The sequence below is a fragment of the Aquarana catesbeiana genome, linkage group LG01 (genome assembly GCF_042186555.1).
Source record: "Aquarana catesbeiana isolate 2022-GZ linkage group LG01, ASM4218655v1, whole genome shotgun sequence".
NCBI lineage: Eukaryota > Metazoa > Chordata > Amphibia > Anura > Ranidae > Aquarana > Aquarana catesbeiana.
The window spans coordinates 905,143,202-905,168,558 of NC_133324.1; positions in this window are offsets into that span (position 1 = coordinate 905,143,202).

The window sequence follows — 25,357 nt, forward strand, 5'->3', positions numbered from 1 at the left end:
GTTCTGCTGGGGTATTTTCATAAATGGATTGCCCTTCCCATTGTGCCATAAAGGCGTTGGCGACGCTCGGTGCAAACTTAGCCCCCATTGCAATACCAATGGCCTGTTTGTAATAGGTATGATTATGCCAAAAATAATTGTGCTTTAGGCAAAAGTCTAGGCACTTTATAAGGTATTTGCGCTGTGTGCATACAAGATTGCTATACTTTCTGAGGAGCCATTTGGTTGCTGAACATGCATCATAATGGTGTACTATAGTATATAATGAATTCACATCTGCCGTGGCTAATATTGTTCTTCCTTCAAGTACTGGTAGTGTATCCAGGAGTTGTAACACATGCTTGGTGTCTTTCAGATAGGCTGGTGTTTGTTGTACTGCAGGTTGAATAAAATGGTCCAGGTATTGTCCTACTCGAGATGTAAGGGACTCTATTCCATTCACAATTGGTCTGCCCGGAGGGTTTCCAATGATTGTGAATTTTAGGTAGGGTGTAGATAACTGGTATCCGGCATGTTTCTGGAATAAGAAATTTCGACTCTTTCTTATTCAGTATCTCTTTTCTTGTGCCCAATTCTATCAAGCGTTCCAGCTCTTTTTTATACTTATTTGTCGGATTGCTCAATAATCTAATGTATGTTTTGTCGTCCTGTAGTTGTCTCTGTAATTCATTCAGGTATTGCTCCTTTGATTGTATCACGATCGCTCCTCCTTTATCCGCTGGACGAATAATAATGTCTTTTCTCTCTTTAAGCGATTTAATACCTTTTTTAATATGAATCGGGTCCGATGCTTTTTTGACTTCCAGAGATTCAAGATCTTTAAGGACCAGCTTCTTAAAAACTTCCACATGGTGATTATCTGAAACTTGGGGATTGAAAGTAGAATTGTTCCGTAGAGTACTGTATGATATTGATGGAGAGGTATTCCTTATCGTATTGGTTGTTCTGTATGGGTTCGAAAGGTAATATTTCTTCACATTTACTTTTCTCACGTATTTGAGTATATCAATGTATGTGTGAAATTTGTTCAAATTGTTGACTGGAGCGTATTTGAGTCCTTTATCTAAGACGGAGAGTTCATCACTGGAGATGGGATGACCACTAAGGTTAACCACATTATTCCCTACTGTTCTCTTTTTCGCTTGGATTCTCTTTCCCGCTCTCCCTCCTCTCTTCGCTCCAGACTGTTTCTTGTTCTGTCTTCCTGTGTCCTTCTTCTGGGGGAAGGGTAGTGGTTCTGTGGTTGTCTTCGTGGGGAGTAGTCCCTTCTCTCCCTCTCTAAAAAATGGCGTTGGCGATCGTAGTCATAGTCATTTTGATGATGATGGTGTCTTGAGTCGTAATAGTAATGGTCTTGGTGGTCTCTCAGAGGTTCGAACCTATTATAGGTTGGAATCGGAGTTCTCTCTCTTTCTCTATAAGTCTCTTGAGGGTAAGTATGTCTATTGTGATCTCTATAATTCCTTTCGTTATTGGGTCGATGATTATATGGTTTTTTAAAATGTTTCTTGAAAGGTTTCTTCCACTGTTGTCTGGGAGTCCGTTGAGTGTAATTACTGTATTGTCGCTGATCGTATTGAGGTGTTCTGGCTCCTTGTTGTAATCTGTTCTCAGTATATGATTCTCTATCATCCCATCTTGGGGGGTTATTGGCATAGGCAGTAGTTGGATCCTGTATTCTCACTTCTCTCTCTGGAGTGGAATACGTTAAACTGGGTGGATTGGGATCTACTTTTTTCTGCCATTTAAAAACTTGTGCTCCTTTATAGTCTTCTATATCACGATGGTATTTTTTCATCTTACGCTGTTGTACTTCTAAATCTTTGCTTATCAGATCTTTATTCATCTGCGTAGCCAGTTTCTTGAAATCTGAAGATTCTTTGTACGGTTCTAGTTTCTGCTTGATTTCCTCTATTTGTTGTTCTAATATTCTAGTTTTTTTGTACTTCCTTCCTAATAAAAATTTAAGACCTTCTATACTTTTATTATTAAAAAATTCGAACCATTCGTCCATTGACTCTTTGTCTAATAAACCATCATTAGGTGGTAATTCCCACCGTAGCCTCCTTGGTACAATATTTTCTCTGATATATCGTTCGAAGGTGATGGTATCCCACCATAGGGAGACTTTCTTCTCCATATGGTGTCCTAATTTCCTAAGTAAACTTTCTAGATCTGTATTGTGTGTATTGGTTTGTGATTTGAAAATGTCATCTAAATTAACATTCCTATTCTCCATGAATTGAAATATATCCATGTTAGCAGCAAAGGTGAAAGAATGTGTGGTGACAAAATATAAATACTAAAATCCTTCGCGCTAAAGTGAAACAAGGTGAATGTAGTGACAATCACAAAGTGAATAAAGAAGCTTGAAGTGAAAAATTCATATGATGATATCTAGAGTGATTGCAGCGAAATCGGCAAGTGTACACATGGCACTCGAGAAAAGAATAGGGATAGAGGGATTTCGCGCATAAAATCTATCATATAAATAAATAAAATTCAAATCTAATACTATTAATATGTGGGTGTGCAAAATGGCAAAATCTTAAATAAAGTGCATCAATAAAGTACCCGTGCTGGAAATTCATATATCACAATAAATAATCACATTAAAAATCAAAAGACAAATCAAACACGTGTGCAAAAATGCAAAACAAGAAAATGGCGGAGTTATATGTGACTCGCTATTATCTATTTGTTTGTCGACTGAACTTCTAGTTTTAACAATCATTTTATTTATAATTTTAGATATTTAACATTACTGTTTTTAATTGTGATCTGCGATGTAGCATGATGTTTTAGTTTCAGCTCGATTTCCCCTCGTAGCGGCCGCGATCTATGTAGATTGCCACCTCTAAGATGGCCGCTGTCCCATAGAGATAACATTACCATAACAAAAATGGCCGCTACATTAATTCCGGTTTCATTGTACAAATAGGATTCCTCTTAGGCCAATCCGGTTCCCCAGTTGAAGTCACGAGCGGTGACGTAACGCGTAGGGCGTGGCAGAGAGTTGACTATACCGGAAGTCACATAAGGAGGCGCCTCGGACGCCGCTCCTTCCTTTTCATGTGAATTTTATCTGTTTTTATGTAAGAGACCACTTGTTTTTATACCCAATAAATTGATTATTCGAAATACTACACCATCAGAGGCCTCCTCTCTCCTCCCCCTCCTCCCATGGGGCTGTCATAGCCTAGGTGGAAAAAATTCCCAGTTTATTTTTATAGGTGCCTGACATTAAACAGAGGGGAACGCTGCCTGCATTACTACAGTGAAAGATATACATTGTTGCCAGTTGTTTCCATCCCTGAGGTGCCCGACAGTAAGCAGAGGGGAACGTTGCTGTTATCACAACAGAGAAAGATTACACTGATGTCTGTTATTTCCATCCCTGAGGTGAGAGTTTAGAGAGCCTGGTTGAGCCGCCAGTCGTTTTATGAAGATTATCATTATTATCTACACCTATTTTTTCTATGACCACCATTACTCATGAACTCTTTATGGTCATTTTTATGAACTTTTTTTCTGATATATACATTTATTGGAAGTATCCTACACTACGTTGTTTGCAGTTTTGCACCTTTGCTGCACATGTTTTGCATTTTTGCACACGTGTTTGATTTGTCTTTTGATTTTTAATGTGATTATTTATTGTGATATATGAATTTTCACGGGTACTTTATTGATGCACTTTATTTAAGATTTTGCCATTTTGCACACCCACATATTAATAGTATTAGATTTGAATTTTAATTATTTATATGATAGATTTTATGCGCGAAATCCATCTATCCCTATTCTTTTCTCGAGTGCCATGTGTACACTTGCCGATTTCGCTGCAATCACTCTAGATATCATCATATGAATTTTTCACTTCAAGCTTCTTTATTCACTTTGTGATTGTCACTACATTCACCTTGTTTCACTTTAGCGCGAAGGATTTTAGTATTTATATTTTGTCACCACACATTCTTTCACCTTTGCTGCTAACATGGATATATTTCAATTCATGGAGAATAGGAATGTTAATTTAGATGACATTTTCAAATCACAAACCAATACACACAATACAGATCTAGAAAGTTTACTTAGGAAATTAGGACACCATATGGAGAAGAAAGTCTCCCTATGGTGGGATACCATCACCTTCGAACGATATATCAGAGAAAATATTGTACCAAGGAGGCTACGGTGGGAATTACCACCTAATGATGGTTTATTAGACAAAGAGTCAATGGACGAATGGTTCGAATTTTTTAATAATAAAAGTATAGAAGGTCTTAAATTTTTATTAGGAAGGAAGTACAAAAAAACTAGAATATTAGAACAACAAATAGAGGAAATCAAGCAGAAACTAGAACCGTACAAAGAATCTTCAGATTTCAAGAAACTGGCTACGCAGATGAATAAAGATCTGATAAGCAAAGATTTAGAAGTACAACAGCGTAAGATGAAAAAATACCATCGTGATATAGAAGACTATAAAGGAGCACAAGTTTTTAAATGGCAGAAAAAAGTAGATCCCAATCCACCCAGTTCAACGTATTCCACTCCAGAGAGAGAAGTGAGAATACAGGATCCAACTACTGCCTATGCCAATAACCCCCCAAGATGGGATGATAGAGAATCATATACTGAGAACAGATTACAACAAGGAGCCAGAACACCTCAATACGATCAGCGACAATACAGTAATTACACTCAACGGACTCCCAGACAACAGTGGAAGAAACCTTTCAAGAAACATTTTAAAAAACCATATAATCATCGACCCAATAACGAAAGGAATTATAGAGATCACAATAGACATACTTACCCTCAAGAGACTTATAGAGAAAGAGAGAGAACTCCGATTCCAACCTATAATAGGTTCGAACCTCTGAGAGACCACCAAGACCATTACTATTATGACTCAAGACACCATCAACATCAAAATGACTATGACTACGATCGCCAGCGCCATTTTTTAGAGAGGGAGAGAAGGGACTACTCCCCACAAAGACAACCACAGAACCACTACCCTTCCCCCAGAAGAAGGACACAGGAAGACAGAACAAGAAACAGTCTGGAGCGAAGAGAGGAGGGAGAGCGGGAAAGAGAATCCAAGCGAAAAAGAGAACAGTAGGGAATAATGTGGTTAACCTTAGTGGTCATCCCATCTCCAGTGATGAACTCTCCGTCTTAGATAAAGGACTCAAATACGCTCCAGTCAACAATTTGAACAAATTTCACACATACATTGATATACTCAAATACGTGAGAAAAGTAAATGTGAAGAAATATTACCTTTCGAACCCATACAGAACAACCAATACGATAAGGAATACCTCTCCATCAATATCATACAGTACTCTACGGAACAATTCTACTTTCAATCCCCAAGTTTCAGATAATCACCATGTGGAAGTTTTTAAGAAGCTGGTCCTTAAAGATCTTGAATCTCTGGAAGTCAAAAAAGCATCGGACCCGATTCATATTAAAAAAGGTATTAAATCGCTTAAAGAGAGAAAAGACATTATTATTCGTCCAGCGGATAAAGGAGGAGCGATCGTGATACAATCAAAGGAGCAATACCTGAATGAATTACAGAGACAACTACAGGACGACAAAACATACATTAGATTATTGAGCAATCCGACAAATAAGTATAAAAAAGAGCTGGAACGCTTGATAGAATTGGGCACAAGAAAAGAGATACTGAATAAGAAAGAGTCGAAATTTCTTATTCCAGAAACATGCCGGATACCAGTTATCTACACCCTACCTAAAATTCACAAATCATTGGAAAACCCTCCGGGCAGACCAATTGTGAATGGAATAGAGTCCCTTACATCTCGAGTAGGACAATACCTGGACCATTTTATTCAACCTGCAGTACAACGAACACCAGCCTATCTGAAAGACACCAAGCATGTGTTACAACTCCTGGATACACTACCAGTACTTGAAGGAAGAACAATATTAGCCACGGCAGATGTGAATTCATTATATACTATAGTACACCATTATGATGCATGTTCAGCAACCAAATGGCTCCTCAGAAAGTATAGCAATCTTGTATGCACACAGCGCAAATACCTTATAAAGTGCCTAGACTTTTGCCTAAAGCACAATTATTTTTGGCATAATCATACCTATTACAAACAGGCCATTGGTATTGCAATGGGGGCTAAGTTTGCACCGAGCGTCGCCAACGCCTTTATGGCACAATGGGAAGAGCAATCCATTTATGAAAATACCCCAGCAGAACTCACTTTATACAAAAGATACATTGATTATGTAATTATAGTCTGGAATGGAAAGATAGAAGCACTTGAACAATTCCTGGAAAAATTGAACTAGAATAATAAAAATATCCGTCTGTCGTGGAACATCAACGAAAAGACAGTTGAATTCCTGGATCTCAGAATAAGTCTGGAAGGAGATAAATTAGTAACCAAAACGTTTTTCAAAAATGTAGATGCGAACAGCTACCTTCCCATTAATAGCTGCCACCATAAACTATGGCTTTATAATATACCGAAAGGACAATTTGTCCGAATCAAGAGAAATTGCACAAAAGAGGAAGATTTTAAAGAACAGGCTAAGTTAATTGGATCCAGGTTTATAGAAAAGGGATATGAACACTGATAGAGAAACAAATCGAAGAAGTAATGGATATGGATAGAACAAAAATGTTAGAAACTCATCCAAAGAAAATGTTTTCACAAGAAACACCCACTTTAATTCTGGATTACAGTGTCCAACATAAACAAGTATCTAAAATTATCCAGAGACACTGGCATATTTTAAAAAATGACAAAGATTTGATGAAAATATTACCAGAATTACCCAATATCATATATAAGAGAGCACCGACCATCAGAAATATGGTAGTCAAAACAGTGATTGAAGCCCCCCAACAAGCACCATACTCCTTCTTCACTGGAAAAGGATTCTATCCATGTAGGAACTGCTATGCATGTAAACACGCCCAGAAATTCCAAGGAAAAAGAACAAAATTTACAGCCACTACCACAAACGAAACATATGAAATTAAAGATTTTATTGGATGCCACACTGAGGGAGTGGTTTACGTACTCCAATGTAGCTGTAAACTACAATATGTAGGACGTACGAAAAGGGCCCTGAAAGTTAGGGTTAAGGAGCACATACAGAACATTAAAAAAGGAAATCCCAAACACAATGTGTCTAAGCATTTTGCAGCAGTACACAACAGGGACCCCATACATCTTCAATTTTGGGGGATAGAAAGATATAAAAGTTCATGGAGAGGCACCCATAAAATTAGAAGTATTAGCCAAAAAGAATCATACTGGATACATACCCTACGCACATTAACCCCTAGAGGTATGAACGTGGAGTTCGATCTAAATTGTTTTTTAAGTAATTTTTAAGTCCTCATAAATCTATTTATGTTACTGGCTTTTTATCTTATCTATGTCACAGGCTTTTAGACTGGAATACTATGTTATCAGTATTGAGAATACTTAGAAAGTTTTATATACCACTCTATTACGCTTTATTTTAAGAAATGATATATTTATATTTGCTACTGTGACATAAACTATAGAGTCGATTGATTACTTACTATAATATAAGGGAAGAGGCCCCTTCTTGGTGACTGAGGAACTTAGTTTATCTGTCCAATTTAATAAAACCCCAATGTCAATTCTTTAGCTTTTTCCACTAGTTCCATGTGACCTTAATATCAATATTCTTCTTTCATTTCTGTGTCAAACTTTGTATTTTTTCGGTTACTTCAACACATATAGTGTTTAAACAACTTTTATCCACCCAAAAATGGCCGCCGATTGGAGTGGGTCTACCACCATAAAGATGGCCACCGTTACAAAATCTCACCTTCCACAAGAAAATGGCGGAGTTATATGTGACTCGCTATTATCTATTTGTTTGTCGACTGAACTTCTAGTTTTAACAATCATTTTATTTATAATTTTAGATATTTAACATTACTGTTTTTAATTGTGATCTGCGATGTAGCATGATGTTTTAGTTTCAGCTCGATTTCCCCTCATAGCGGCCGCGATCTATGTAGATTGCCACCTCTAAGATGGCCGCTGTCCCATAGAGATAACATTACCATAACAAAAATGGCCGCTACATTACTTCCGGTTTCATTATACAAATAGGATTCCTCTTAGGCCAATCCGGTTCCCCAGTTGAAGTCACGAGCAGTGACGTAACGCGTAGGGCGTGGCAGAGAGTTGACTATACCGGAAGTCACGTAAGGAGGCGCCTCGGACGCCGCTCCTTCCTTTTCATGTGAATTTTATCTGTTTTTATGTAAGAGACCACTTGTTTTTATACCCAATAAATTGATTATTCGAAATACTACACCATCAGAGGCCTCCTCTCTCCTCCCCCTCCTCCCACGGGGCTGTCATAGCCTAGGTGGAAAAAATTCCCAGTTTATTTTATAGGTGCCTGACATTAAACAGAGGGGAACGCTGCCTGCATTACTACAGTGAAAGATATACATTGTTGCCAGTTGTTTCCATCCCTGAGGTGCCCGACAGTAAGCAGAGGGGAACGTTGCTGTTATCACAACAGAGAAAGATTACACTGATGTCTGTTATTTCCATCCCTGAGGTGAGAGTTTAGAGAGCCTGGTTGAGCCGCCAGTCGTTTTATGAAGATTATCATTATTATCTACACCTATTTTTTCTATGACCACCATTACTCATGAACTCTTTATGGTCATTTTTATGAACTTTTTTTCTGATATATACATTTATTGGAAGTATCCTACACTACGTTGTTTGCAGTTTTGCACCTTTGCTGCACATGTTTTGCATTTTTGCACACGTGTTTGATTTGTCTTTTGATTTTTAATGTGATTATTTATTGTGATATATGAATTTTCAGCACGGGTACTTTATTGATGCACTTTATTTAAGATTTTGCCATTTTGCACACCCACATATTAATAGTATTAGATTTGAATTTTATTTATTTATATGATAGATTTTATGCGCGAAATCCCTCTATCCCTATTCTTTTCTCGAGTGCCATGTGTACACTTGCCGATTTCGCTGCAATCACTCTAGATATCATCATATGAATTTTTCACTTCAAGCTTCTTTATTCACTTTGTGATTGTCACTACATTCACCTTGTTTCACTTTAGCGCAAAGGATTTTAGTATTTATATCCCAAACAAAATTGATGTCCTTTTTTTCCCACAAATAGAGCTTTCTTTTGGTGGTATTTGATCACCTCTGCGGTTTTTATTTGCTTTTTGCTATATAAGTATCCCCAACAAATATATAAAAAACAAATTTTTTCCTCAGTTTAGGCCGATATGTATTCTTCTACATATTTTTGGTAACAAAAATTGCAATAGGCGTTTATTGATTGGTTTGTGCAAAAGTTATAGCGTCTACAAAATAGGGATAGTTTTATGGCATTTTTATTAACAATTTTTTTTACTAGTAATGGTGGCGATCAGCGATTTTTATTGTGACTGCGACATTATGGCGGACACATCGGACACTTTTGATGCCATTTCGGGACCATTGTCATTTATACAATGATAAAAGCAGCAAAAAAGGAATGATTTTAGACACACACATATAAACATATGTTATTGCTATCACAATTTGATGTCAGTAAAGTTAGGTGAATTTTTTTTTTTAAAAAGGAATAAATAATTTTCAATTTATCCTCCCTCCTGTGAAAAACCAAATTTGCGCATAGGTGTGCCTAGCCTACACATAGTTTGCAGTTGCACATGTTATATATCGCCACGATCATTTTAAGAGGAATATTTCCATGGCCGTTATTTGTTCTTAGTTGGTTATCACTAAACTGAGCAGTAAGTGCTTTTAAGTTCCACTTGACCTGACCACCTGTAGGCTACGCCCCCTTTCTGACCAGGCCATATTTTGCTATTTAGCACATTGCAGCTTTAAACTGCACGCTCCTGTGATGTATTACCCAAATGAAATTTATGCTCTTCTCCCGCCACATATAGAGCTTTTATTGGTGGCATTAGATCACCGCTGGGTTTTACATTTTTTGTTATTAAAAAATTAAAAAGGTTTATATATATATATATATATATATATATATATATATATATATATATATATATAAAAAAGTGTTACGGTGGCTGGACTTAACCAGCTTGCGGACCCGCCATATGTTTAGTTACTATGGGGGGGTCCACATCCGCAAGTGGGTTAATGCTTTGCAAAAGAAACAAGAAAGGAAATTTTACACTATACACAGTTCACACAAGCGCGTAATAGAAAGGTGGACTGGAGTGGACACAATGGACATTTACTCGGCACAATCCCTATCCTGCCTTTTATTATTGTGCACCAAAAAAGCATAAGTTTTTCTTACAAAAAATTTGGTTAATAAATAAATGTGCAAACCTTGTGCTACATAAAAAAATGTGCCTAATCCAAAAATTCCATTTGCATTGTTTCATTCTACGGGTTCATTCTACATGTGTTTCATGTGTTGATGTCATTTTCAGATTACAATTGTAGTTTAATTGTGGAACCCGTTTCTCTTCTCTTTTTGTTTTGCAGTTCCATAGTGCATAAGCGCAGGCAGTCGGGGCGCAGAGGAAAGCAGGTACCTCTCCTCCCCCATGAGAAGGAGCTCTTAGCAGCTGTAGGGGAGGATGAGATAAGAAAACTGCTGGCTCATCAGGGTTGGTGTCAGCATTGCATTGTGTGCAGGAAATTTTTTTTGTCAACCATGCGACGTGACATAGTCATTTACCATGATGTGTTTGATTTTATTTAAAGATCGTCTCCAGGCCCAGTGCCGCCAAAGGCAGAGGGTGGAGGAGCAGTCCTCAACGTCATCATCATCATGCAGTAAGTACTGTAGTAGTGTCACTAATACAGTGGTTCCTTTTCCATTTGTCCAGCCTTCCATTGTTGATTCCAGTGTCATTGTTTCTCGCTCATGCAGTGACAAGTAGAGCCTCTGTGACGCTCTGTCAGGTAACGCAAGCGATTGCGTATCTTACGTAATCTGACAGAACGTCACCGCTCTGAACTGAGGCGCCTGATCAGTGGCGGTGCACCTAGCACTCGCCGGCGCCGCTGGAACCAGGACAGGTAAGTGCCTCGTATTTGTTTTTTTTTAAATGATATTTTCTAAATGGTGAATGCATGTCCCTGCCTTGTAGATAAACGTTAGTGACCTGCCCTGTATTGCCATGCTAATGGATAATTAATTTTATCTATTTACACTACAGTATATTTATTTACGTTTATTAACGTTCATCATTTCTCCTTTATAAATAGGTGTCATGCAGTCAGAGAGGGAGACTGAGGAGGAGGCTGAGGCAGCAATGCCCACATGTAAGTTAGTATAATCTTGCTGGTATCTGCTGAGTGATCATACATGTTTCAATGTTCTTGTACTAATGTGTGAGATTGTTGTACACTGCAGATTGTAATGTTCTTTTCTATCATTACTCAACAGCTGCTGAGCAGGAGGTGGAGGAGACCTGCCCTGTAGAGGCTGCTGGGGATGCGAAGGAACAGCCAGACGCGGCAGATCCAGGGAGTAAGCATAACTTTTTTTGTATTTTCCAGGCAAATATAGTATTTTAAATATGAAATGCTGATGGCATACCTTGTCTAGAAATGGTTGTGATTTATTCTGCAAGGCTTCGGTTTAGCTGGAATTATTAATTATATTAGTCCCCCTCTGCAGCTGATTCCAGTCTTCCTGTTAGCGTGACCTGTGCTTGTTAATATTTCCCCAATGTCCCTCATCACGCCACCTTCTTGCTGCAGTTCAGATTCCCAGTCTGAGCCAATCACTGTTAATCATTATGAATAACACAGCAGGCTGGGGGGGTGTGTCAGAAAAGAATCTCCAGCTATTGGCTGGCAGTCCCTGGACAAGTTCAATCTCTGGCATGCCCCTAATGCACGCATTAACACTTTTCTCATGATGTTATACCTGTTATACCTCCTAGCCTAGACCAGGAGTGAGTAACCTACCTAGCCTAGAACAGAAGTGGGGCTTAATTTATTCAACAATCAGTGGCCTTACAAAATTATCAACTTTAAAAAGTAGCCTGCTATATTTTATTAAACAACTTTTTATTAGGTCATCCCATATGCAATGGCTTGAATGGCTTCTCTTTGGTGAGTGTAATGTTAAAAGCTGGTATAGCTGATGATATGTTTTTCTGCAAGTGCAACTGATCCTCCATATTTGCCAAAGTCAGTCAGTCTGGATGAGGTAGATTAGTTAGCAGTAGCACTTAGGCGTCCATTACACCTTAAGATTTTCTCCAGCCGCCCGTGCGACCAAGCGGATAAAATCTTTGGGAGATTCCCCTTTACACTGCTCGATGTGTAGAGGGGAATCCCTTTGTACTCTGGCCGGGGAGGACACTCAGCTCCGCCCCGGTCAGAGTACAGTAAAGTAGTACTATACCTTCCTGCACAGCTCTGCAAACTTGGTATGACGCAGCGAATTGACACAGACACCACTATCTCCTACACACAAATTGATTAGGTGCATCTCACTAAATCTCAAAAACTGGTATGGATGGAAGTGAAAACATCTCAAGATGTTACAGGATTGTCTACAAGGGCTGGGAGATCTTCGCCTTTATATAATGTTAGGGTGAAGAAGCCATGTGTATGTGTATTGTATTATCTATCTGTCACAGACCTAGCCAGAACAGAGGCTGTTGGAGAGGACTGTATGCAAGCCTGTTGCCCACCGATTATGGGCCCTAGCATTTGAGGTGAATGAGAAATCCAGTCTGAACTGTATTAATCGGACTCAGTCATGTATATATTGTATGGGGACTCCTTACTGTAGATTTGTGTCCCTGAAGAGGGAGGGGGGATTCCTCCAGCAGCCCCCTGCTGATAAGACTGATTCATTCTGTTGGGACACATCCTGTGAGGAGATGCTGGTGTTATCAACATGTGTTTATGTTAATTGAGAGAGCTGATCACATTAGCCACCAGCACTGGCTAATAGACGAATGGTCTAGGCTGAGGAGGGGGGAGATTGTTGTTTGTATTGTTAATTGTAATTAGCTCCAGCTATTGTGTTTATATTAATGTGTGAAGCTCGGTGCCCACAAGACTGTCATCTGGTCTGGGTACATTTTGTAGTAAATTAGCTCATGTGAATTAGGTTAGCTTTGAGTCATCCCTGCTGTATAAAGGTCTGGGAGATCTCAAAATAAAAGTTAGTTCTGATGTACTCCAAGACTGGTGTTGTCTAGTTCTTGGGGTTCCTATAGCCAGATCCATTGGACTCGTGTTCCAGAACTTAGGAAGCGGTATATGACGGAAGCACTCAAGCGGAGTGTGGGACGTTCCGTGACACTATCTATCTAATGTATTTTCTTTTCTTCACAGGTGAAGTCTTCATCCTGCAACTGCAGCCTGTGGACGAAGACCTGGACCTGCCTGCGTCTGGTTGGACTGACTGTCCTTCCGAGTCCCCAGTGGTTTCTACAGTCCTCCACCCTTCAACATCCCCCCACCTGGCCTCCCCAGTGCATCCTTCACCCGCTCCAGAACAGGCACACATCCCCCACCCTCCAGAGCCACATGTGACGGATTATCTGTGGCGCATTGTGGAGGTCCAAAAGAGACATTTTGCAGTTACCCGGAGGCTGCGTCGATCTTTGGCCCTCCACAATCGCCGGCAGCTCCGTCACTCTGTGGCTCTGGAGAGGTACCAGCGTAGCCTCAGGAGACACCTGGAGGCTACGCGGTACCTTGGTGACCAGTTGGCTGGGATTAATATGTCCCTACAGCGACTGGTCACCAGGTTGGGGGAGAATGTACTCTAATTTTTTTTTTTGTTTGTTTTGTTTATGTTAACTGTTAAATAAAAAAAATTTTGTTCAGAAATAATTGTTTTCTTGAGTTTTGCTTTCCTTGTTAGATTTGTGTGATGTTTATCTAAATGAACTAGTCCATATATTGTTACTAACTTACTAGAGGCCTTATAATTGTAGTTTTTCTACATTTAACCATCAGGCTGAACTTAGAAAATTGATGAGATTTCTCTCTACACTATTTCAATGTGCAAAGGGTAATCCCACGTATTGTGTCCAGTCACGCCGTTCAGCTTTCCCTCCACCAGAATACACAGCAGGGGTTACTCTATACAGTCCTCAACAGTTCACAGGACATAGGTTGCAGGCTTGCAATCATAAGGGCAACAGTTAACCGGACAGAGGTTCACAGGCTAACGCAATTACAAGGGGCAACAGTTCAAAGGGCAGTGTCATGGTTATGCAATAGAGTTTGTCTGTCAGCTTACCTGTCTCCATGTGTTCATCTCTAGAGACCAGCTGACCCTCACCTGACTGCTTTTGTAAGCTCTCCTCTAGCATGGCTCCACCCCAGCTCCTATCAGGGAACCCTATATTAACCTGTGCACTGCAAGCCAGCAGTGCTGATCAACCATTGTGTGTTAGCTTTCGTGTGTACTGGCTGTGTTTCCTACGTCTGATTCCAGTTAACCGACTTTGGCCTGTTCTCTACTATTCCTGTCTGCTCGTGACCCTGACCTTTGGCGTGTCCCTGACCATCCCTGTTTGCCTGTGACCCTGAACCTTGGCGTGTACTCTGTTGTCCTTGTCTGCTTGTGGCCCCGACCTTGGCTTATCCCTTACTTGCTTGTTGTTCCAGCCTGCTGCCTCTTTCCTCTTCTCCTGTAGTCTACCGTGAGCATGAGATGTGAGACCCTGGGGGCCGCGACCTGGAGCCAGACTGCAGCGCAGTCCATCCTCACCACTAGAGGCTCTGGTGAACACCTACTGGCTCTTAGACTCCGTGCCCTGGGGAATCTATGCTCTAGCTCCCAGTGGGATCTGTGTTAGTGATCCAGTAGACCTGCTTCCTGAACCTCCCAGGTTTCAATCCACAGCAGTCAGTCCTAGGATTCACTACCTAGCGGTGCACTTCCGATTCCTACAGAGTGCATCTGTCTGAGTGGGTCTGCAGTGGAACTACTGCACGTGGACGGGTTGTATTAATTGAACCCTCTCTATTGCCTCCTGTGCTCTGAGTAAGTGGTGTGCTTTAGGAGGTACCACCAGTACAGTCAGAGTCTGTTATGCTGCTTCCTGCGCTACCATCTTCTTTTTCTGCCTCTGCCTGCAGTAAAGTAGAGTGGTGGTAATTTTTAAGGTGTAGGTTCATACCAGCATTGGTTAAATTACCTAACTTTTTACCCCTACTTACTTGCTTCCCACACAATTTACACTTGGCAAAGAACCCGCCTTCCAATGTTTGAAAGTATTTCCAAACGTTGCTGCGGCGGGATGCCCCTTGACCCTGTGGATATCTATTTAGGGCTGATATAGCTGCAGCAGGTAGCACACCAGTCTGAAATGAATCAGCGTGTCTGTCTCTCTCTGCTAGCAAATCGTAAGTGAAACTAAGTTGGCTGTACATGCGGTTCTAGCTATTTTACTGCCCCTCCTCTTTGGTTACAATTGGCCAATAATAATAATAATAACCATCATCATCATTATTTTTATTTTACTTAATTTTTCTCTCTACGTCGAATCTTCTCTCTCTATGTCGAATCTTCTCTCTATGTCGAATCTTTTCAAATAATCTTGGACTACTATGGTGGATATAGACTATAGAGTTAAGGTTAGGCACATTCGACCACAGGTTCGATAGACACAAATTGTTATTGTTAGCGTCATGTCGAATCTCCTATCTATATCGAACTGTTGTCGCAACGAAAACGAAAATAAAGCATTTGTTTATGTCGGATCTTTCGTTTTTCGGAATCTGCGCTTTCGTTATCGTTTGTTAAAATGATAACGAAAATACCTGAAATTCGGACGAAAATGCATTCGGACGAAAAACGAATGCACATGTCTAGTATAAATATACATGATCCCTAACAACAAACTGGGAAAAAATACATACTGAGCATATTCTTGTAGCTGCAATTAGAAATAAATAAATAAATAAATCAAAGACTACCAGTAGATGGCAGTATCAGTCCATTTTTTTATGTATTATAAGGATAAGGTAGGGAACATCAGTAAGCATGTTACACAGATATGGATTTTGCAGGTATATGATCCAGTGTAAGGATATGCCTGAGGTTCAGGTGAATCTTGAGCTGGATCTAAACACAGCCTGTCTGGGGTTTGGTGGCAAAATAATGGCCAGATTTGGCTAGTTCACCCCCCCGAACCCCAATATCCCTGGTCACTTTTAGGAGTGGTAAATACCACAGCGAGTGTTTCTAAGCTGTAAGAAACCAAATGAATGTGACTTTAGGCTCAGCCACAGAGGACATAAAAATTGCCGCTTTTACAGGAATTTCACTTTTTTTTCCAGCTTCTAAATGACGCTCTATGTTATCCTATGTGACCATACACACATAGATGTTAAAAGGCTCATTAGAAGAGGAATGTTTAGAGGTTAAAAAATGCAACACCAGTGTGAATAGGAGAAGAGGGTTAGGGTAGAAAAAACACTGAATGTGCCTAATTACATCTAAATGCGCGTACATGCATCTAAATACTAAGCACTAGTAATAAGATTAGAATTAAACCCATCAATTTAATGGTTTAAAAAATCTGTTACATTCCAGGTATGCCGGGAATGTAATGCCCTGTACATACGACCGGTTTAACTGTCGGAATAAACTCTGAAGGTTTTTCTGACGGAGTTTTGATGGAATTCCGCTCAAGCTGTCTTGCATACACACGGTCACACCAAATTCTGACCGTCCAGAACGCGGTGACGTACAACATGTACGACGGGACTAGTAAACGTAAGTTCAATAGCCTGTAGCCAATACCTTCTGTCTTGTACTTGCTTCAGAGCATGCGTAATTTTTGATGCGTCGAAACAGCATACAGACGAGCGGTTTTCCCGATAGGAATTTGTTCCGTCGGAAAAATATAGAACATGTTCTCTATCTAAGTCCGTCTGAATTTTTGACAAAAAAAGTCAGATGGGGCATACACACAGTCAGAATATACAATGAAAAGCTCCCATCGGACTCTTTCTGTTGGAAATTCCGCTCGTGTGTACGCGGCATTACAGTTAGGCTGCTTTCACAGTGAGGCGCTTTACAGGCGCTATACTGCTAAAAATAGCGCCTGCAAAGCACCTGTAAAGCGCCTCTCCCCGACGGCTTTCACACTGGAGCGGTGTGCTGGCAGGACACCAAAAAAAAGTAATGCAAGCAGCATCTTTGAGGCATTGTAGGAGTGGTGTATACACTACTCCTAAAGCATTCCTGCCCATTGAAATCAATGGGAAGCGCCGACAAAGCGCCACTTTTAACCCTTTTTTGGCTATTAGCAGGGCATTAAAAGTGCCCCTAAAGCAGCCAAAAAGTGCCGCAAAAACAACGGTAAAGCACCACTAAAAATAGCAGCGCTTTACTGCAGATGCTCGCCCGCCCCAGTGTGAAAGTGCTCTTTCAGTTGCTTGTGCTCCCAACCAAACTGTCAAACCATCCATTGGCTGCTGCCTTGCCTGAAAAGGATAGGAGGGTTTAACTCCACTTTAAAGCGAAGTTCCACACAAAAATGGAACTTCCGCTTTTCGGAACCCTCCCCCCCTCCGGTGTCACATTTGGCACCTTTCAGGGGGGAGGGGGGTGCAGATCCCTGTCTAAGACAGGTATTTGCACCCTCTTCCGGCATAGACTCCCATGGGAGTCTATGCCTTTTCCTGTCCCTCTGTGCTGTCTCCTGGGAAACACACAGGTCCCAGGAGATAGCGGGGACCACTTGGGACGCGCAGCGCGACTCGCACATGCGCAGTAGGGAACCGGGAAGTGAAGCCGCAATGCTTCACTTCCTGATTCCCTTACCCAGGATGGTGGCGGCAGCTGCCGAGAACTGAGCGGGTTCTCGGCATCCCCTGCCGACATCGCTGGACTCTGGGACAGGTAAGTGACCATGTATTAAAAGTCAGGAGCTGCAGTATTTGTAGCTGCTGGCTTTTAATATTTTTTTTTAGATGATGTAGGTGGACCCCGCTTTAATATTCTGGCCAATGGAATGAAAGAACGTCTAAATGTTGCATAAATGTGTTTGAAAAATGCAGCTTTAGGCGCCTTTTTTTAAGCTGCTTTTTCTTCCCCTGTTGCAAAGGCGCCCCCCAGAGGAAAAAAAAACTAAATTTACACTGTTATGCCCTGTACACACGGTTGGACATTGATCGGACATTCCGACAACAAAATCCATGGATTTTTTCCGATGGATGTTGGCTCAAACTTGTCTTGCATACACACGGTCACACATAGTTGTCGAAAAATCCCATCGTTCTGAACGCAGTGACGTAAAACACGTACGTCGGGACTATAAACGGGGCAGTAGCCAATAGCTTTCATCTCTTAATTTATTCTGAGCATGCGTGGCACTTTGTCCGTCGGATTTGTGTACACACACGATTTGAATTTCCGACAGCCGATTTTGTTGTCGGAAAATTTTATAGCAAGCTCTCAAACTTTGTGTGTCAGAAATTCCGATGGAAAATGTGTGATGGAGCCCACACACGGTCGGAATTTCTGACAACCAAGTTCTATCACACATTTTCCATTGGAAAATCTGACCGTGTGTACGGGGCATTATACAAGCTGTACACTCACTACTTTACATTGTAGAAAAGTGTCATTTCTTCAGTGTTGTCACATGAAAAGATATAATGAAATATTTACAAAAATGTGAGGGGTGTACTCACTTTTGTGAGATACTGTGTATATATATATATATATATATATATATATATATATATATATATATTTTTTTTTTTTTTTATATATATATATATATATATATATATATAAATTATTCTCGATATCTATCGCAGAATAGATATGTGGTCTGATTGGGTACCTCCAACTGTTTGTCAGGTGGACCCTCCATTCTCCTCTATGGAGCGGTCAATGTAAACAGATCAAGTCCACTAAAATCAAACAGATCTGTTCCCCTCCATCTAGGCGGATCGGAGGGTAGTGGGATGTAAACAGACAGTGGAGTCTGTTTGAGGCCCAGTTCACACTTGTGTGATGCCAGCCATCGCATGTGATTCGCACCACATTGCTGTGTAGATCACATGTGATGTCTGTGCGATGTGATTTCAGTCATACAAACTGTACGGTTTTCAGATCTCAGTGTGAACCACTCTGCGATTCAGGTGAGATGCGGGAACCCACACTGGATTTGCAGGGTTCTTGCATTGCACACGTGTGAACGGAGCCTAAATCTGACAAAGACAATCCATAGAGTAGAGCGGGGCTGTGTCCATGTCCTCTCTGCAGAAACTGAGCAGACATGGACCTGTCATCCACCCGCACTCAGCGGACTGTTTTGTCCCCATCTCCTTTGCTCTGTCCCCATGTCCCCTTCTGTCCTCCTCACTTTTTTCTTCTCCTGTGTCCCCTTTCCTGTCCCCATCTATTCCTCATTAGTTCACCTCTCTAGAGGGTCCCCATGATGTACATGCAGCACCTGCAGGCTGTATAATCAGAGAACAGATATTCACCGAGAATGAGACATCTAATCCATGTCTTACCTTCCACTGAGGGTTGTCATCCATACCACGCCATTCCAGATCCTGTTCCTGCTGGCCCCGCCCCCTGGTATGACTTGGCTCCTCCCTCTGGTCTTACCCCTCCCGGGCTCCCCCTCATCTCACTCGCCTCCAGTTCAGCAGCGATTGTCTGTGCTGGACTGAAGGTGGGACTCTGTGGGAGAGGATTGGTCATCGGGTGGGCTGGAGGGAGAGAAGGGGAGGGGTTTAGAAATGAAGGGCCGTCATCCATCCTGCATCTGACTGGGAGAGAGGGGGAGGGGCCGGGAGAGCAGATAGAAGTGTGTGGGAGGCAGCAACTGAAATTCACAGCGCCCGGGACTGTGCTGCCCGTCACCGTGTGCGCCGTGTCAGGTGTGCTGAGCGAGGTAAATGTGCAAACAGGGCCGGCACCAGCATAAGAATTTTTAGAGGGACCCCTGGATTTGGTGCCCCTCCTCTCCTGCCACCCTAAGACGTCGGCCCTGCGTATGAACATAAATGCATGTATCAGGGGTGCTTATGCATGAAAACATCAATTGAGATACACATGTTACACATGTTCCCCAGAGTGAGAGCAATAATTCTAGCATAAGACCTCCTCTATCACACTAAACTGATGACCTATAGGGGTCACCTATGGAAAGTATAGGGTACTGAAATTTGTCAGCATTTCACAGGTGCACACAAATTTAAAGTTTGACTTGTTGGGTATCTAGTTACTCGGTGCAACTTCATCTTTTATATTTTATCAAAAATTTGGGTCGTTTATTGCGTTGGTTTGCTGTAAAATTTAACGTTAGTGTGTTTTTCACTGAAATTTTGCATTTGCTAGACCATTGAGGTAATATCAAGTGACATGAAAAATTGAAACTACCACTATTTTATTCTCTAGGGTGTCTGCTTTCAGAAAATATATAATGTTTGGGGGTTTTATGTAATCTTCAGGCCTAAAATAATTCTGGCAGTGAAATGGCTAAAGAGTAACTGTAGAAAAAAAAATAATATAACGTATACAATTGAAGCATGAGTCATATTGTAATTGAATGCTATTAAAAATTACCTTTCCTTTTCAATCTTCAGTGTTGTGATTTTCTGTAAAATGCAATATATACAATGCCTTGAAAAAGTATTCATACCCCTTGAAATGTTCCACATTTTGTCATGTTACAACCAAAAAAATAAATGTATTTTATGTGATAGACCAACACAATGTGGCACTTAATTGTGAAGTGGAAGGAAAATGATAAATGGTTTTCAATTTTTTTTAACAAATAAATATGTGAAAAGTGTGGCGTGCATTTGTATTCAGCCCCCCTGAGTCAATACTTTGTAGAACCACCTGTTGCTGCAATTACAGCTGCAAGTCTTTTTGGGGATGTCTCTACCAGATTTGCACATCTAGAGAGTGACATTTTTGCAGATTCTTCTTTGCAAAATAGCTCAAGCTCTGTCAGATTGGATGGAGAGTGTCTGTGAACAGCAATTTTCAAGTCTTGCCACAGATTATCAATTGGATTTAGGTCTGGACTTTGACTGGGCCATTCTAAAGGCCCATACACACGATCAGACTTTTCAACAACAATGGTCCGACGGACCTGTATTATCGGACAATCCGACTGTCTGTATGCTCCATCGGACAATTGTTGTTGCTTTTTCAATGGATAAATGTTTGCTGTGCATGCTCTCAAACTTTTCGACAACAAATGTCCGATGGAGGATAATCCGATCGTGTGTACACAAGTCCATCGGACTAAAGTCCAAAGTCCAATCACGTATGCTCAAAACCAATGCTAAACATCAGCCAACAATAGTAGAAGTTGCCCAAAGGGTGGCGGTAAAGAGCTGAAAAACCACGTGATTTGGTGAAAGTTGGCTGAAAATGTTCTGCCGTGTGTATGCAGAACACGTTCATGGCGAACGCCCATTCGGACAAAAATCCACGGAAAAGTTTGATTTGTCTCCATCCATCTTCCCATCAACTCTGACCAGCTTTCCTGTCTCTGCTAATGAAAAGTATCCCCACAACATGATGCTACCACCACCATGTTTCACGGTGGGGATGGTGTGTTCAGGGTGATGTGCAGTGTTAGTTTTCTGCCACACATAGCGTTTTGCTTTTAGGCCAAAAAGTTCAATGTTGGTCTCATCTGACTAGAGCACCTTCTTCCACATGTTTGCTGTGTCCCCCACATGGCTTCCTGCAAAATGCAAACAGGACTTCTTATGGCTTTCTTTCAACAATGGCTTTCTTCTTGCCATTCTTCCTTAAAAGCCAGATTTGTGGAGTGCGGGACTAATAGTTGTCCTGTGGACAGATTCTCCCACCTGAGCTGTGGATCTCTACAGCTCCTCCAGAGTTACCATGGGCTTCTTGGCTGCTTCTCTGATTAACGCTCTCCTTGCCCGGCCTGTCAGTTTAGGTGGACGGCCATGTCTTGGTAGGTTTGCAGTTGTTCCATACACTTTCTATTTTCAGATGATGGATTGAACAGTGCTCCGTGAGATGTTCAAAGCTTGGGATATTTTTTTATAACCTAAACCTGCTTTAAACTTCTCCACAACTTTATCCCTGACCTGTCTGGTGTGTTCCTTGGCCTTCATGATGCTGTTTGTTCACTAAGGTTCTCTAACAAACATCTCAGGTCTTCACAGAACAGCTGTAATTATACTGAGATTAAATTTCTCAAAGGTGGACTCTATTTACTAATTAGGTGACTTCTGAAGGCAATTGGTTCCACTAGATTTTAGTTAGGTGTATAACAGTAAAGGGGGTTGAAGACAAATGCACATCACACTTTTCACATATTTATATGTAAAATATTTTGAAAACTATTTATCATTTTCCTTCCACTTCACAATTATGTCCCACTCTGTGTTGGTCTATCACATAAAATCACAATTAAATACATTTACATTTTTAGTTGTAACATGACAAAATGTGGAAAATTTCAAGGGGTATGAATACTTTTTGAAGGCACTGTACATAGTTACATAGTTGGTCAGGTTGAAAAAAGACAAAGTCCATCCAGTCCAACCAATAAAAGAGAAATAAACATACAATTCCATATACACAGTCCTATACCCATAGCTGATCCAGAGGAAGGTGAAAAACCCCAGCAAAACAGGGGTACAACAGGGGAAAGAATCCCTTTCTGATCCCCAGAAAGGCAATCGAATATTCCCAGGATCAACTTTACCTATAAATGTTAGTACCCAGTTATATTATGTACATTTAGGAAATGTGGCTACCTGGGCGCATTCTGTACACAGATGGTGTACACAGACGGTGTACAGAATGCCTCCCAGAAATGTCATTTCCTGCTGGTGTGATTGGCTTACTGATTTCCCAAAGTCTGATACAAATCAGATATTGAGTATCCCCTGCAACAGAAATGTCTTCTTGGTGAGATACTCCCAAAAGGAAACCACATCTAAAGGGATGCAGACCCTGACACTTTCCTCATTATAGCCCTGCAGGTGCAGCAGCTGATTGATATTTATAAATCACTTGCATACAGATTCACTCAGAATGAGGACACAGAAAAACAAACAGTTGTTTCTTCAGAATAACAACATTTTTAAAATCCCTGCAATGTACATGGGTCACTCAGAGGAGATTTTTTTTGTTCTTAACAAAAGTGGAGTTACTCTTTCATTTCAGCGGGATTTCTTGGCTTACTGTCAATATCAGGGAGAAGGGGGCACTTCATAGGGGAGATCTTTGTCACCCTATAAACTATTCTTCCGGGAATCCTAAAAAGAGCTAAATTACAACCAGAGTAATAAATATCAGCTGTTTATCTGTACACAGTAATTATCTATATTGCAGAAAAGTGAAGATTTCCCATTTATGGATTATATTGTGTACTTTCCTGGAGTAGAGGAATGACATACAGACATCACAGATAGAAGGACACATCTTCCATTCCTACACATGTCACTGAGAACTTCTCTGTACTTCCCCAGTCATTAAAGTTCAAATTATAATGAAAAATCCTCCTTCTAGCACTAATAATTAATTTAGAATTGTATTACACTTTAATGAATGTTCCAGTTATGACATCTGTGATTGTGTTTCTTTATTAAAGAGGAAGGAGGTTTTTGTACGGCTCTGTATCACTGTGTGAGAGGGGAATCATAACCCTGCTGACAGTAATATCTTCCTTCATCATCTTCAGTTGCTCCAGTGATAGTTAATTTGTATTCATTTGCAGATCTGGAACCACTGAACCTGTCCGGGATCCCAGATGCACGAACATCTGCAGCTGCTATAAGAAGCTTTGGAGGTTGTTGGGTCTTCTGTTGGAACCAGGTTACCAAGCCACTTACATCAGCACTGGATGTACATGTGATGGTGATTGTCTGTCCCGGGGACACAGAGATAGAATCCAGAGTCTGAGTCATCACAATCTGTCCACAGGATCCTGAGGATGGGAAGAGACATATTGATTATTGATTTCCTATCAATCCTGATGTGTGTATTTATTGTACAATGTATAGATGTATGTGCAGAGGATGATGGAAGGAGCCTCATCTCTCACCCTGAATAGAAATGAAGATGACAGCCAGCAGATAACTGGGAGAAAACATCTTGATGTTTCTGGAGGGTCAGATCCAAACTAGAAGACGTCTCCTGTACAATGAGATATATAGAGAGAGTGACAGGGGAGGTGTTCCCCCCACACACTGTGTATGCAAATACCGGGGAGATGGAAATTAGAATTCTCAGATCAGTGATTTGTGCTAGAAACACTCCTGTGAAACTCATATACAATTGATCTAAACTAAGACCTTCAATTAAAAAGAAAATCAAAGGGTGAATGATCTTTACTGCCATCTAGTGGCCATTATGCAGTGTTTTTTTCTGAAACACCTCAATCAGAAAAAAAAAACACTGCATTATGGCCACTAGATGGAGTTGACGTTCAAAGGAAACCACTGTATTATGATAAATATGTCCCAACTTAGTCAACAATGGGCAAGCGTTTGTCATATTCATCCAGCTAATCTTTTATAAATACAGTATATCCCAAAGTGAGAGGCAAGATGATACTTCCTATGAGCATGAAAACAGTATGGAGAAAGAAGCATGCAAATCCTATTAATAATTATATATGCACACCTTAAAATATTTGTTTCTACAAACTATTGGTCCTGAAATACATATCCAGTTATTACATTTATTATCATAATTCCATACACCGTCACTAAAAGCACACCATAGTGTGTGTACTGATAGGACTCTTATCTTACTCCTCACTTCTATACTTGTTAAGGACACACATTCTTCTCCCTACATGACCCTAAAACCTGTCAGGGTGTATGGCCAGTAGATAGGTGCAACAAATTTAAACAAATCTGAAATAACAAAACAAAATTTCAGATAAAATTTGAATTCAAAACATTTTTTAATCAAATTCCAATTCAAATCTTTTTCTAATTGAATTTGAATTTCTGAAGAGAATAAAATAGAATAGAAAATTAAGGAATATAATAGAAAATAATAGAACAGAAAAGAATAGAATGGAAAATAAAAGAATAGAATATAATGGAGTAAAACAGAACAGAATACAAAATAAAATAATAGAAAAAATAGAATAGAAAAAAGTTTAATAGAAAAAAAAGGGATAGAATAGAAAATAAACGAATAGAGTAAAACAGAACAAAATAGAATAAAAAATAAAAGAACAGAATAAACTGGAATAGAAAATAAACGAATAGCATAGAATAGAAATAAATTGAATAGAATGGAATGAAATAGAAAGAATATAACCATCTTCTGAAATTCAAATTTCAAATAGAAT